Source organism: Poromitra crassiceps (genome assembly GCF_964638095.1).
Source record: "Poromitra crassiceps genome assembly, chromosome: 3".
Lineage (NCBI taxonomy): Eukaryota > Metazoa > Chordata > Actinopteri > Beryciformes > Melamphaidae > Poromitra > Poromitra crassiceps.
Window position 1 is genome coordinate 72,028,594 of NC_139625.1, and position 13,535 is coordinate 72,042,128.

Here is a 13,535-nt window from a genome sequence, read left to right on the forward strand (position 1 = left end):
CGTTTAGCTAATCTAGCTCTATTTTGGACCAAACAGGGGCTTGATGTGCGCTGCTGGACAGCGCCATGATCTGTTTGGAGACCAATAATAAGGAAAAACAATGTGCAGATTGTCCACATTTACAGTACATAAAAAACGGTCAACATCACATAATGTGTTTTCTTGAATCTGGTGGAAGCCTTTTTCAATCCAAGACTAAACAACATGATGGTTTATGGACCTACCCTGTCCGCCCCATTCACTTCAATAGAACTGCCCCAAAATCTGGCCCCAAGGCAAAATGTGAACGCTGTGTCCGCTGTGTGTGGGTCACCTGAGTAAATAAGGTACATAAGAGGATCACTCTCTGTGAATGAATGAATTGAAAGCCAAACTAATGAAATTATTTGAGGCATGGTAGAGGAAACTCTGGGATACATTACAGGACTCCAGACTAACTTTTTACACTAGGTGCACCGGTGCACCTTACTTTTTAATTTAGGTGCACCAGCACATAATTTAGGTGCACCTACATTCTTCACCACACCTTTTGGCACAGCAATAATACATTTTAAGCATTACCTTCTTTGTCATGTTGTATACATATTGGCAAATTATTAAATGATACGCTCACAGATTTTCATGTCAATAAATGTCTGTTAAAGTCACTATCACCAACTGAGTTAACACAGTGAGGATTGAGCCTATGGCCCATTGATGGAAGCCTTTGCATTTTAAGTATTGCAGCATTTATGAACTGGGTATCTGTGATGTGATTATCACCTTACATTATGCTCCTAAGTTGAAAAGGTTAGGAGCACATTTAAGGACACAATGATTAATCTACCGTTCTCATGATGCACTATGAATTTCTTACCAGAATGACTCAATGCAACTCATTGGCTATTGTAAACGTTCACCTTACTGTGTGATTAGTGACATATCCCACAGTGTGCTGTGGAATAAGTCTCACTGTGCACTGCAGACAGTGAAAAACCGTAGCAGATAGCTGCTCTTAGATGGTCTAACAATATTAACAGACAGCATAGTCATATTGTCAACAACACATTTTAGCGATCTTGAATTACATGTTGGGTAACGTTAGTAATCCCAGAATTTGCTTGATCGTTAGCTAGCATCCCGCTAGCCATGCTAACATTAGACGCTAAGATGTCATTGTCATGCCAGCCAACCTAACGTTAGTCAGAACTCCTCTTCTGAAGCCGTAGCTTTGTCTCCCGCGTACAAAACCACCATCTGACACATTTTAATTCCATCTGTTTGTGACTCCGATTCCGGTACGAGTGATTCTGGCCGGCTGGTCACACCTGTCCTGTGTTGTACTAGCGATAAGGACGATACGACTTCCAGTCGGATTTTCAAAGTAAAAGTCCCAAGTCTAAAGCACTCAGAAGCAATTGAAAATGTTTTATTTTTGTATTAACCCTGTCTTTCTATGTGAGAGATTTAGCTTGACAGCGCTGCACGCTGTGGTACAAGAGCAAGGTGAGAGAGAGAGAGAGAGAGAGAGAGAGAGAGAGAGAAAGACGCTACAATATCAAGCCAGAGGACAAACATGTATGAGGAAAAGTTCATAATTGAAGTGGAAAACCACAAAATAATTTATGACACAACCCAATGGGTTGTGTCCCATCCTTTTTACAAGGACAACACCAAGCAAGTCCACCCCTCCTCTGCTTCTCCAGTTGGGAACAATGATCTTCTGCCTGTTTGTCGTTGTATTTATCCCACATACAAATTGTCTCACGCGATTTTACCGTGAGAACCTGTCGGTCTCGTCACTCTAGCTGTCTGGCGGAGCGGAGCCGTGACGCGCTCTGCACGCAGCCGGTTAGTGTTGGCGGAGCACAGAGCACGGATCAAAACCGGAGATCAGCCGCAACGCAACGCAAATGCAACCAGTGCAATCCCGGCGTTACACACAGCAGCCATCTGTCCCACTGCAGCGTTACACACAGCAGCCATCTGTCCCACTGCAGCGTTACACACATCAGCCATCTGTCCCACTGCAGCGTTACACACAGCAGACATCTGTCCCACTGCAGCGTTACACACAGCAGACATCTGTCCCACTGCAGCGTTACACACAGCAGCCGTCTGTCCCACTGCAGCGTTACACACAGCAGCCATCTGTCCCACTGCAGCGTTACACACAGCAGACATCTGTCCCACTGCAGCGTTACACACAGCAGACATCTGTCCCACTGCAGCGTTACACACAGCAGACATCTGTCCCACTGCAGCGTTACACACAGCAGACATCTGTCCCACTGCAGCGTTACACACAGCAGACATCTGTCCCACTGCAGCGTTACACACAGCAGACATCTGTCCCACTGCAGCGTTACACACAGCAGACATCTGTCCCACTACAGCGTTACACACAGCAGACATCTGTCCCACTACAGCGTTACACACAGCAGACATCTGTCCCACTACAGCGTTACACACAGCAGACATCTGTCCCACTACAGCGTTACACACAGCAGCCGTCTGTCCCACTGCAGCGTTACACACAGCAGACATCTGTCCCACTGCAGCGTTACACACAGCAGACATCTGTCCCACTGCAGCGTTACACACAGCAGACATCTGTCCCACTGCAGCGTTACACACAGCAGACATCTGTCCCACTACAGCGTTACACACAGTAGCCATCTGTCCCATACTGCAGTTACACACAGTAGCCATCTGTCCCATACTGCAGTTACACACAGTAGCCATCTGTCCCATACTGAGGTTACACACAGCAGCCATCTGTCCCACTGCAGTGTTACACACAGCAGCCAGTCGATGGAGTCCGCTCTGTAGTGGCTAAAGTGCAAACACAATTTACAAGCAGCAGGAGACCACAAAGGCGAAAATGGCCATCCTGACAAGTAATTGAATCTCATATTGATCGTGAGAATATTATTTTTAACTTTTTTTTTTCCTAGGGGGGAAAAAGATCTTGACAGAGAAGGCCAGTATGATTAGATATTGGTTTAAATAAAATTTGAATTCCTCACCCATTCTAACTTAAAAGATGTTGTGCTGTGTTTCAAATTTTGTTTACCTTTTTGACCCTTCAAAATCACATTGAATCACGCCCAAACTATTTCACAATTAAGTTTTGTTTGTTTGTTTCTGTTGCAGGACTAAAATGCTTGTTACAACGGCCATGTTTTTGCGGGGAATCACATTTTGAGCCACACCACCCCATCTGTCCCTCTGGGGGACCCATCCTTGGCGGCACAGCCTGTGTACAGCAAAGTGTGCACGTGAGCACACACAACACACACACACACACACACACACACACACACACACACACAGGGAGACAGTCAGGTTTCACTTTTCTATTTGATGCATCTCCATTTACCCTGACGTCAATAATTCATAAGGCTGTTGCATAAGGGCACCCCGCATCAGCAGACGAGAGAGAGAGAGTGTGTGTGTGTGTGTGTGTGTGTGTGTGTGTGTGTGTGTGTGTGTGTGTGTGTGTGTGTGTGTGTGTGTGTGTGTGTGTGTGTGTGTGTGTGTGTGTGTGTGTGCGTGCACGTGCATGTGTATCAAACAACCTGAAACATCAGCAAGGTGTCTGTGTGTGTGCAGGATGCCAGTGAAGAGAATGGGGTTCTGCTTGTGTCGCACAAGCATAAAACACACAGCATTCCTGTGAGTCTGAGAGAGAGTGTGTGTGTGAGTGAGTGAGTGAGTGAGTGAGTGAGTGAGTGAGTGTGTGTGTGTGTGTGTGTGTGTGTGTGTGTGTGTGTGTGTGTGTGTGTGTGTGAGTGAGTGAGTGAGTGAGTGAGTGAGTGAGTGTGACTGAGTGAGTGAGTGAGTGAGTGAGTGTGAGTGAGTGACTGAGTGACTGAGTGTGTATGAGTGAGTGAGTGAGTGAGTGAGTGAGTGTGTGTGTGTGTGTGTGTGTGTGTGTGTGTGTGTGTGTGTGTGTGTGTGTGTGTGTGTGTGTGTGTGTGTGTGTGGGTTAGCGGGTGGGCGGGCGAGTGAGTGAGCGTGCGTGTGTGCGTGCGTGCGTGTGTACGTACGATGTAAAGAAGAGAAGGAAAGGAGATGTTTTATGAAAGAGAGCAGAGAGATTCTCGGGAAGTGTCTTCTTTTATTAATAAAGCGTGAAGCTGCTGGATCATGAAGCAATTAGCTTAGGGGACATTCAGACCAAAAGCATTTTTGGAGCTGCCAGCGTCTTTCTGCAATTCATTCTCTATGTAAGGACGCGCTAGACGGGCTCCTCTTTTAATGAGGAGCCAGCACTGGCATTTCAGCGCTGGTGGCGTCTGTTGTTTTTGGAGGAGCGCTGTGGGCGTTTTAAAGCTGAAAAAAGTTGAACATTAGAGGAAAAGCGCCCTGATCGTCTTTTTCACTCCACCTACCTTTTCTCCTCCCGAAGGATTTTCAACCTCGGCTGCTGCCAGAATTGGCAATAATCTGGCTTTCATGTTGACAGTGAACAACATCAAACAGACAAAATCAGCTGGCTACCGTCCGTGTGGTCGTTGTGTTCTGATCTGTACTGCACGCGACTACAGGGGAAAACAAACAGAGAGGAAAAAAAACGCTCTGTGCGCTGTGTTTTGTGCACAATGGAAGCGCTCTCAACATGATTTTCATAGCGTTCTGACTGAAAAAAACGCTTTTGGTGTGAATGTCCCCTTACAGGCTAACTCCCAATTTCAGGCAAACCGGTGCATAACAGTAGCTGTGTTCAGAATGGTTCACTCATTCACTCCCTCACTATTCCCCATGTGGTGTTTATCATATACAGTATTATAACATGGTCTGGGTGAATACTCGATTCTCATTGGCTTCCATTATTTTGTGATCATGTACATTGATAATGTACACCTAGCTAAGTAGTTCCAGTCATGGTCTGTTCATCGTTCATTGAAATGCGCCAGGATCACGACAGAGCCGTTATACTACCGTTAAGGGTTAATATGGCACTTTTATTATAAGTTTAGAAAATAATTGAGTCGGTCAAAGTAACTATTTAGATTACCCCTGTGTGCTCAGTTGATGACAGCTATTTAGAAATCTGATTTTCATTTTCGGAGATCTGATGTTTAGTGGCCGTTCACACCATACGCCGAAGCAACGCCAAAGTCACGTTGAAGCCATGCAGTTTCATTTCGGCATCCTTGTTAACAGGTGAGACCGTTCACACCAGCCGCACGCTGAAGCCATGCTGAAGTCCTATTTTCCAGGCGTGACACGTGAAGCTTGAAGCTGCCAGACATGAATTCAATGGGAGTTGTGGGTGGGTTCAAGGCGCGCCAAGTAGGGATGCCACGGTGTGGACATTTTCCTACTGGGTAATAAACATGTGACAACACTGGTGTTACCTGTGACACCGTAAAAATAAAGGGGGGGAAAGGGGGGGGGGGATCTGTAACAATAGGATTGTTAGTTCCTACTAGTGCATGTTGTTCCGGGGGACAATAACAGTGAGACACCAGTCGGATATCCTCATGATGATCACAGCAGCTAGACTAGAGCAAACGTTACGTTATATGTACAGTATGTTGATAATACAAGTTTTAAAGTAAGCAAGAGTGACAGTCTATGCTTTAACCGTAGGGTCATAGAGACAAGACGGAGCAGAATGAAACAAGCTCCTCCACTGTCCTCACAGTCCAGACGTTCTAATGTTAGTTTGGGCGTTTACAGTCACAACACTGGCTGCCTCACAACTCATGGCTGCATCTGACTCGAGACAACTTTTCAGACGCCCGTGGAGACAATCTTTTTCAAAAGACTTTTTCTGACATGGGATTAACATTACCAGAAGCAGCGGTAAGCAGGCAATGACTGAATGCTGTGTAAGTCCTCTCTCCCGCTAGCAATGATGCTAAGTTATCATCGATTTTTCGCTGTGGTAAAAACACATTTCCAGAGATGGCCCGCAGTGACAACAGAATGCACACGCAGGCTTAGCTAAGGGTCTTAATTACATGTGTATGAGGAGGGCATAATTTGTGTTCATAAGATGCATAGCGTTAACTAACATTAGTTGCTGGTCTAACCAGAACAGTGGAGCCACACTGCAGCCCAGAGGGAGCGCTTGTAATTTAACCCGGCGCACGCTGAAACTGCGGAGTTTTCCTTTCATTTATTCCTCCATAAAAACAAAGGTGTTACCGGTGGGCATGTTATGTAATCGGTGTATCCCCCACTACCGTGTAACACCACCGGTAACACCTACTACTGCAGCAAGCCTAGCGCCCAGCAAGGCACTGGGGAAAAGAGACTGCTCCTGGTGTGAACGGGTAAGGGTCAGTTCAGCTTGAGCCTGCCTCAAGCTTCAGTTCTGCCTATGGTGTGAACAAAGGCTTATGTTAGTCAGCTGACAGAAACTGGCTCTCAGCTGTCAACTGTCAAACCCTCTGCTTACAACTTTACAACAAGCCAGCCAGGCGCTCTGGCTGTTTGTATCAGTGATACAAATCAAATCGAAGAGGAAAAAGATGAGATCAACACAAACAAAAACAATGAAATCGGCAGTTAACACCAACACACTGAGAGACTTCCTTGTACAAAACAACCTGGACTCCAACATTGAAAGCTTCAGATGGTTTTCAGTCTCCTCTGAGCCTCGCGCCACTTACGTTAACGTTATTCCCGGAATGTGAGTTTAACGAGCCAGTTACATGTCGTTGCATTCTTAGACATTGCGGTTTGCTTTATTTTGTATATTACATACAATTGGCCAAATTATTAGTTAGTTTATGGGCTAGAAATTCTGCCAGGTTACAGGCACTAAGCGGCCATTTTCTCCAATGATAATCTTGAGCAGCCGAGGGGACTATTTTGTCTCGCCAGCAAAATGCATGAAAATATAAATGAATGATCTTGTTTTGTTTCTTTGGCAAGTGACCATGGTAAGCGGGTTAATACACTTCGAGGTGTCCATTATCAGAAAAGAATGATCATGAGATGTCCAGAGTGACTTGCAGTGATTGACAAGGATGAGAGAGGGCGAGAGAGAGTGACAGAGTGGAAGATTGTCAGAGAGAGGGAGAGAGACACACAGAGACAGAGAGACAGACAGACAGACAGACAGACAGACAGACAGACAGACAGACAGACAGACAGAGAGAGAGAGGAAGAGTGTCAGAGAAAGAAGTAGAGGCAGAGAGAGACAGAGACAGGGAGGGAGGGAGAGTGTCAGACAAAGAAGTAGAGGTAGAGACAGAGAGACAGACAGACAGACAGAGACAGACAGAGACAGACAGACAGACCGAGACAGACAGACAGACAGACAGACAGACAGACAGATAGACAGACAGAGACAGACAGACAGACAGACAGACAGAGACAGACAGACAGACAGACACAGAGACAGACAGACAGAGACAGACAGACAGACAGACAGACAGACAGACAGACAGACAGACAGACAGACAGACAGACAGACAGACAGACAGAGACAGGGAGGGAGAGTGTCCCAGAAAGAAGTACTGTAGAGAGAGAGAAAGTGAAATGAGGATGAATCAACAGGCTGCTGTTCGGCCCTCCTGAGCTGAGTGGGAGAGTAAAAGATGAGTCACCCCGCGCACACACGTACACGCACGCACGTACACACGCACGTACATGCACGCACGTACACATGCACGTACATGCACGCACGGTCGCATGCACACAAACACATACACGCACGCACGCACACGCACACACACACAAGGCGTTTTGGGACCGGAGGAACTTTTTCATAGTTCTAAGAACAGTTGGAGGAACTGCAGGAACTAGGAACCATAGTAGTTCTTAGAATGCCATTTGAGGGACTATTTTTTAGCTCCTCCTCCCAGAAGTAAGTGTATGTTGATTGGTGGAACTTCTAGAAAGGCCCTGAGGCGGTAATTGTACTTGGCCAATTCCACCTGCTGTCCCAGTTGTTGCTCCACCCCCTCTGTCGATCTGGGAAGACTTGTAGAGTAGCACATGCTTCCTCTGATACATGTGCCATCGCCAGCCCCTTCTTTTCACCTGACAGTGAGGAGTTTAACTGGCAGTACGTAGGGGGTGGGAGGATCACACTATTCGTCCCAGGTCTCCTCCCCCCGGAACAAGCGCCCCGACAGAGAGGAGGCACTAGTGCAGCGACCAGGACTCATACCCCACCAGCTTCCCACCCGCAGACACGGCCAATAGACCCTCCTCACGGGGGCCATTTGGTGTCAAAAAGGCAGGGTAAACACAGGTGCAAGCAAAAACACTAATGAGGGTTTCAAACTTCTGGAGCTGCGTTCCATTACCCATACTTCCATGCTATTTAGTAGGCAAAAAAAATAATTACTGTCCCAATACATATGTCAGATGCAGTATGCCAAGAGTACCAGGATGTTGTACTACATCAGCTCGTATTTCGCAGTATGGATCGATGCATGCTGCGCCAGCCAATCTGCCCCACAATCCTTTGCGCAGCGGAAGTTACGTCGCACTGACTGAGCTGCGTGTATAATCCACGCCCACCTCCATGACGCCGACACGCTCTCCGGAGCCTCCGACGGTGCGCACGTCTCTGGAGAGCTTGGCGAGAGGCGATGCTGCTTCTCAAATATGTATTTAGATCGCCAGGCATTTTGACAGGTTTGAGCACAAACAAACTCAAATGTGGCGCTGTGGACGTCGGCGGAAGTGAGCAAGAGGTCGGAGTTCAGGAAGCTCACGTGACGACAGATGTAGTGTGTCCCAATAGTATGCATTTTGCATGCATGCTGCACACTACAATCCATACTTTGTGAGGGCAGCGGCAGTACATACTACAAGAAAGAAGTACAAGTATGGGTAATGGAACGCAGCTCATGATTGGAATTTGGAAACCTTCATTAGTGTTTTGCTTGCACCTGTGTTTACCCTGCCTTTTCGACACAAAATAGCCCCCGTGAAAAGGGTCTATTGTGTCTGTAGGAACGTCTCACCAAGCTGGAAGTACCGCTGTCGGGAATTGAACCCGGGTCTCCACGGTGGATCATCATCAGTCTATCATCACATCATCATTAACACGTTTGCCTTTTGCAAACTAACGTTAGCTAGCTAATTGTTAGCCAAATAGTATCAATCCCCCGTGAACTCTGACTTGTTTCAATATGAAACTATTAAGTTGCCGTTAGTTAGCATGCTAACCACCGGCCGGCTTACGTCACTTCAGCGTTCCTATTGGCAAACAGAAGAAAGCCCTTGAAGATATGTAGTTCTCGGGGGAGTATTCAATGTTTCCCCATAATTGGAGGCAGGGGGAGACAGGTATGTGTATCCTGTCTGAACACTGTCATTTAGTGCAATATTACTTTAGGACGTTTTTTGAGTCAGATCTGTTTGCTGTGATGTGTGATGATGTCGCCTATGTTGTTCTTAGCGCTGGTCGATGGCTGTAACAGGACGCCCTCTCTAACGACTAGACCACCATCCACAGGCAGCCTCTGCTCAGCCCGGGTCTCTGATAAAGTCATCATCACTGACACTAGAATACAACTACACAGACCTCCTGTGCTGGACTCCCACCGCCCCTCCTCCTCTACAGTAGCTACAGACTAACGGGCCCTACACACCAACATGAGCGATGAGCGATGAGCGATGTACTCGCTATCGCCCAGTCACCCCTGCCCCGCTGCTACAGCGTGGTTGGCTGCCTTGCTGTATTTCCGTCTTCAATAGAGAGCCGCAGGGATGACGTATTTTTGTAGGCTGAATGCGGAAGTCCCGAACTTCCTGGTTCAACACTGTTTCTGTCTATGGGATTTTTGAATGGGTTTTTGGCGTGATGCTTCAAATAAGGTCTCTGGGCAAGTTTAATCAAACGCGAACCAAGGTTCAGCAGGATAATCTTCACACATGAGGACCACTTTCATGAGTTTTGAAGCGTAAATGCGAGCCCTAGAGGTAAAAAGCTCGTGCTAAGCTAATCCAGAACTACACACTGTCGCATAGGCTTCCACGTCACGTCAACACTCAACCTGGACTGTTGTTGATGTGTGCACTGATTACCCCGGGCTGAACGGGGCTGAACCAGGTGAGAGAAAGAGAATTTCCGTGTTCGTCCTTTGAGTGGTGACGTTATTGACGTATATATCCCCATCGACTCAACAGTGTAGTCCCATTTAGCCGTTTGCTAGCTAGCCGCCCTTTTAACGGCACATAAAAGCTTCAAAACTCATAAAAGTGGTCTTCATGTGTGAAGATGATGTTACTACCATCTGGTTCGCGTTTGATTAAGCCAGCGTTGCCCAGAGAGCGTATTAGAAGCATTGCGCCAAAAACCCATTCAAAACTCCCATAGGCGAAAACTGTGTTGAACCAGGGCTGTTAGCATCGATGATTTCCGGACTCGTTACTGCGGCTCTCTATTGGTCAATTTCGAAATGGCCCCTCCTTCCCTCACTGCCGTCTGTCGCTCACCACCTTGCAAAGCATGCTGGGATACCTGGCATCAGGACATAGCAAACAACAAGACGAGATGAGGGCCCAAAATCTAAATAGACCAATTGAAGACGGAAATACAGCAAGCTGCAGCAATACACCAACCAAGCTGCAGCAGCGGGGCAGGGTTAATAGTATGAGTTGTGCCAAACAAACGTTAATATCTCAAAAACTATACATCACATCGCTTATATTTTGACATTCTGAGTGAGAGCAGAATTAGCACAAGAGTTTGATGTATAATATATACATGTTGTGTTAAAGTTGTGTGAACTGTCGCAGTTTTTAAAATGTAAGTTATCCTTTATTTAAACAGAGGTAAACAGAGTTAGACGGCTAGAGTCAGACACACAAGCCTCGCGCCACTTGGGCTCCATAGGGTTCCATTGCCGTTGCCACCCAATGACACGGCTTGTTTACCAAAATGCTGCTCGGCTGATCCCTCGTATAGAGTAAAAGATTAACCAAAAAACCTATCATCAATTACTCAATAATGGAAATAATTGTTAGTTGTAGCCGTAGTCATCATACTGTAGATGCAATGAAGTTGAGGTTTGGTGATTGTAGTCCACTAGGCTAGCACACTTTTTGCATTGGCAGCATTCCATCTCAGATGTTTGAAACAGTGAGAATCGCCAGCTTCTCAGGTCGCACAAAGAGTACACTGTAACACAAACACACACTACTGAGATGCAATACACACACACACACACACACTAGTGAAACGCTCTCCTGGAGTATGTGAGTGTTTCATTGCATTTGAATGTGTAAGCAGCAGCATCTCATCTCATGTGGAAGGTAAAATCTGTGTTTGTGCATAAAGTTTGGATTATGTTCAATACAGCACCTCTCACACACACACACACACACACACACACACACACACACACACACACACACACACACACACACACACACACACACACACACAGTTTCCCTAACAAAGTTACGTAAAACCACTGTAGCGGCGGCATCAGTGTTTTCCAGGGTGACCTGCAGACTGAAGGAGGGTGATCCTATCTTATGAGTTATTATGACTTATTCTATTCAATGCTATTTCATTCCTATTTGATCCCTTTTCTATGCTATCTTGCCTCTCTGCTTTATTCAACTGTTGTCAGTCCTCTTGTGTTTCTACAAAATAAACATGATAAAGTACTTCTGACGTCTCCGTTTCCGAAGTGAACGTAACGTTGCTGCTGCTGACAGCAGCCTAAACAATGACCCAAAGCCGAGCCCCTACTAGCCGTTAAGTGGTGTATTTGGATCTGTGTTGTGGTCTGAAACACACGGTAAACAGACGTTACTCACCAGCTGAAGTATCGTGATGGAGTGTTAAATATCCATTCAGAGGAAGGAAAGACAGCAGTTATGTGATGCAGCTAGTTAGCTGCTGCACTCACACTCCAACTCCACTCCTCCAGCTCACGGCACGGCCGCTGCGTGACGCCCGGTGACGTCATCGCGTAACCCTGCGTAACCCTGCCCATCTCTCTCTCTCTCTCTCTCTCTCTCTCTCTCTCTCTCTCTCTCTCTCTCTCTCTCTCTCTCTCAAATTCAATTCAATTCAAAGGGCTTTATTGGCATGATAAGCTGCATCTTACATTGCCAAAGCATACATTAGCAACACTTAGCAGTTACAAAGAATCAAAAACAGAAAACAAGACATTTTGTTACCCAGTAACATAAATGACAAAATCTGAAGATATTCAAAGAGGAAGACAAAAGAAAATTAAATGGAATGTGATAAGATAGAATATAATAGAAGACCATTGTTGACCGGAATCTATTCAGAATAATAACAGAACAGTAATAAACGGGCTCTCTCTCTCTCTCTCTCTCTCTCTCTATACACAGTACACACACACACACACACACACACACACACACACACACACACACACACACACACACTGTATATATACATATATATATATATATATATATATATATATATATATATATATATATATATATATATATATATATATATATATATATATATACTGTATATATACATATATATATATATATATATATATATATATATATATATATATATATATATATGTATATATACAGTGTGTGTGTGTGTGTGTGTGTGTGTGTGTGTGTGTGTGTGTGTGTGTGTGTGTGTGTGTGTGTGTGTGTGATATATATATATATATATATATATATATATATATATATATATATATATTTATATATATATATTTATTTATTTATTTATTTATTTATTTATAGGATAAAACAATATACATTTTGAGAATGATGAGTTTGACAGATAGATGTGCCATTCTACCCATGACAGGTACATCTGTTTCCTCAATGATGACCCATAGTAAAAATGGCCTTCTGGCACCATCATGTGGAAAATATTTATAACTGCAGGTTTTAGGACAGGTCTGTTGGCGGTTCTATCTTGAAGATCCAGCTTGACACAAATCCTCCTGGGTGTTATTGACCACAAGTTAAAAGAATTTTACATTTACTATACAGCAGGGGTTCTCAATGTTTTGATGACTGAGGGCCAACTTAGGGTCCCAACCGGGTCCCAACATTGGATTGAGGGCCGCCAAAGAAAGAAAAATCCCCAAACAAATCTTTTCTTTAATAGACTATTCTAGAATAAGAGTCATAGCCTATTCTAGACTAAAAGTCATACCAATTGTGAATCATGTGAGACATGTTGTGTTTTCTGGAAGATCATTTTCTTGTCCATTTGTAGATATTTTTAACACACACACGCGCGTGCACGCACAACACCTGCCAACAGGCTGTAAAAAATGTAACCTAACTTTGGCGCTGACCGACAAGTTAGCATGAGATGGTTACCAATTCAATGGATGCCTAGATATTAGGGATGGGCAAGAGTACTCGTTTGTTTTTGTTTTTGTTTTTGTTTTTACAAAAATGGGCAACAGTACTCGTGTACTCGAGTACTCATTCATAACGTTACTATTCGAGTAACGTTTCTAGCATTCGAGTACTTGTAGTTTAACAATGCAGAGGGAAATCCCTTATGCAAATTAGACTGACACACGGTTCTCCATAATGCAGACCTATGTGTGAACAGCCCCTACACCAGCCCCTACCTGAGACCAGGGGCTCCTGGC

General features: G+C 45.1%; 1 protein-coding gene across 5 annotated transcripts in view; it reads right to left on the reverse strand.

Moving 5' to 3' along the window:
* The window catches only part of LOC310773394 (inositol polyphosphate-4-phosphatase type I A-like), a 130,568-nt gene extending 118,717 nt beyond the window's left edge, over window positions 1-11,851 (reverse strand). For all 5 annotated transcript variants that reach the window (XM_083633265.1, XM_083633267.1, XM_083633266.1 and 2 more), the window contains exon 1: window positions 11,731-11,851. The gene's annotated coding sequence lies outside the window, so the exon portion shown is untranslated. The remainder of the gene's footprint in view (window positions 1-11,730) is intronic.
* Between the last annotated feature and the right edge of the window lie 1,684 nt (window positions 11,852-13,535).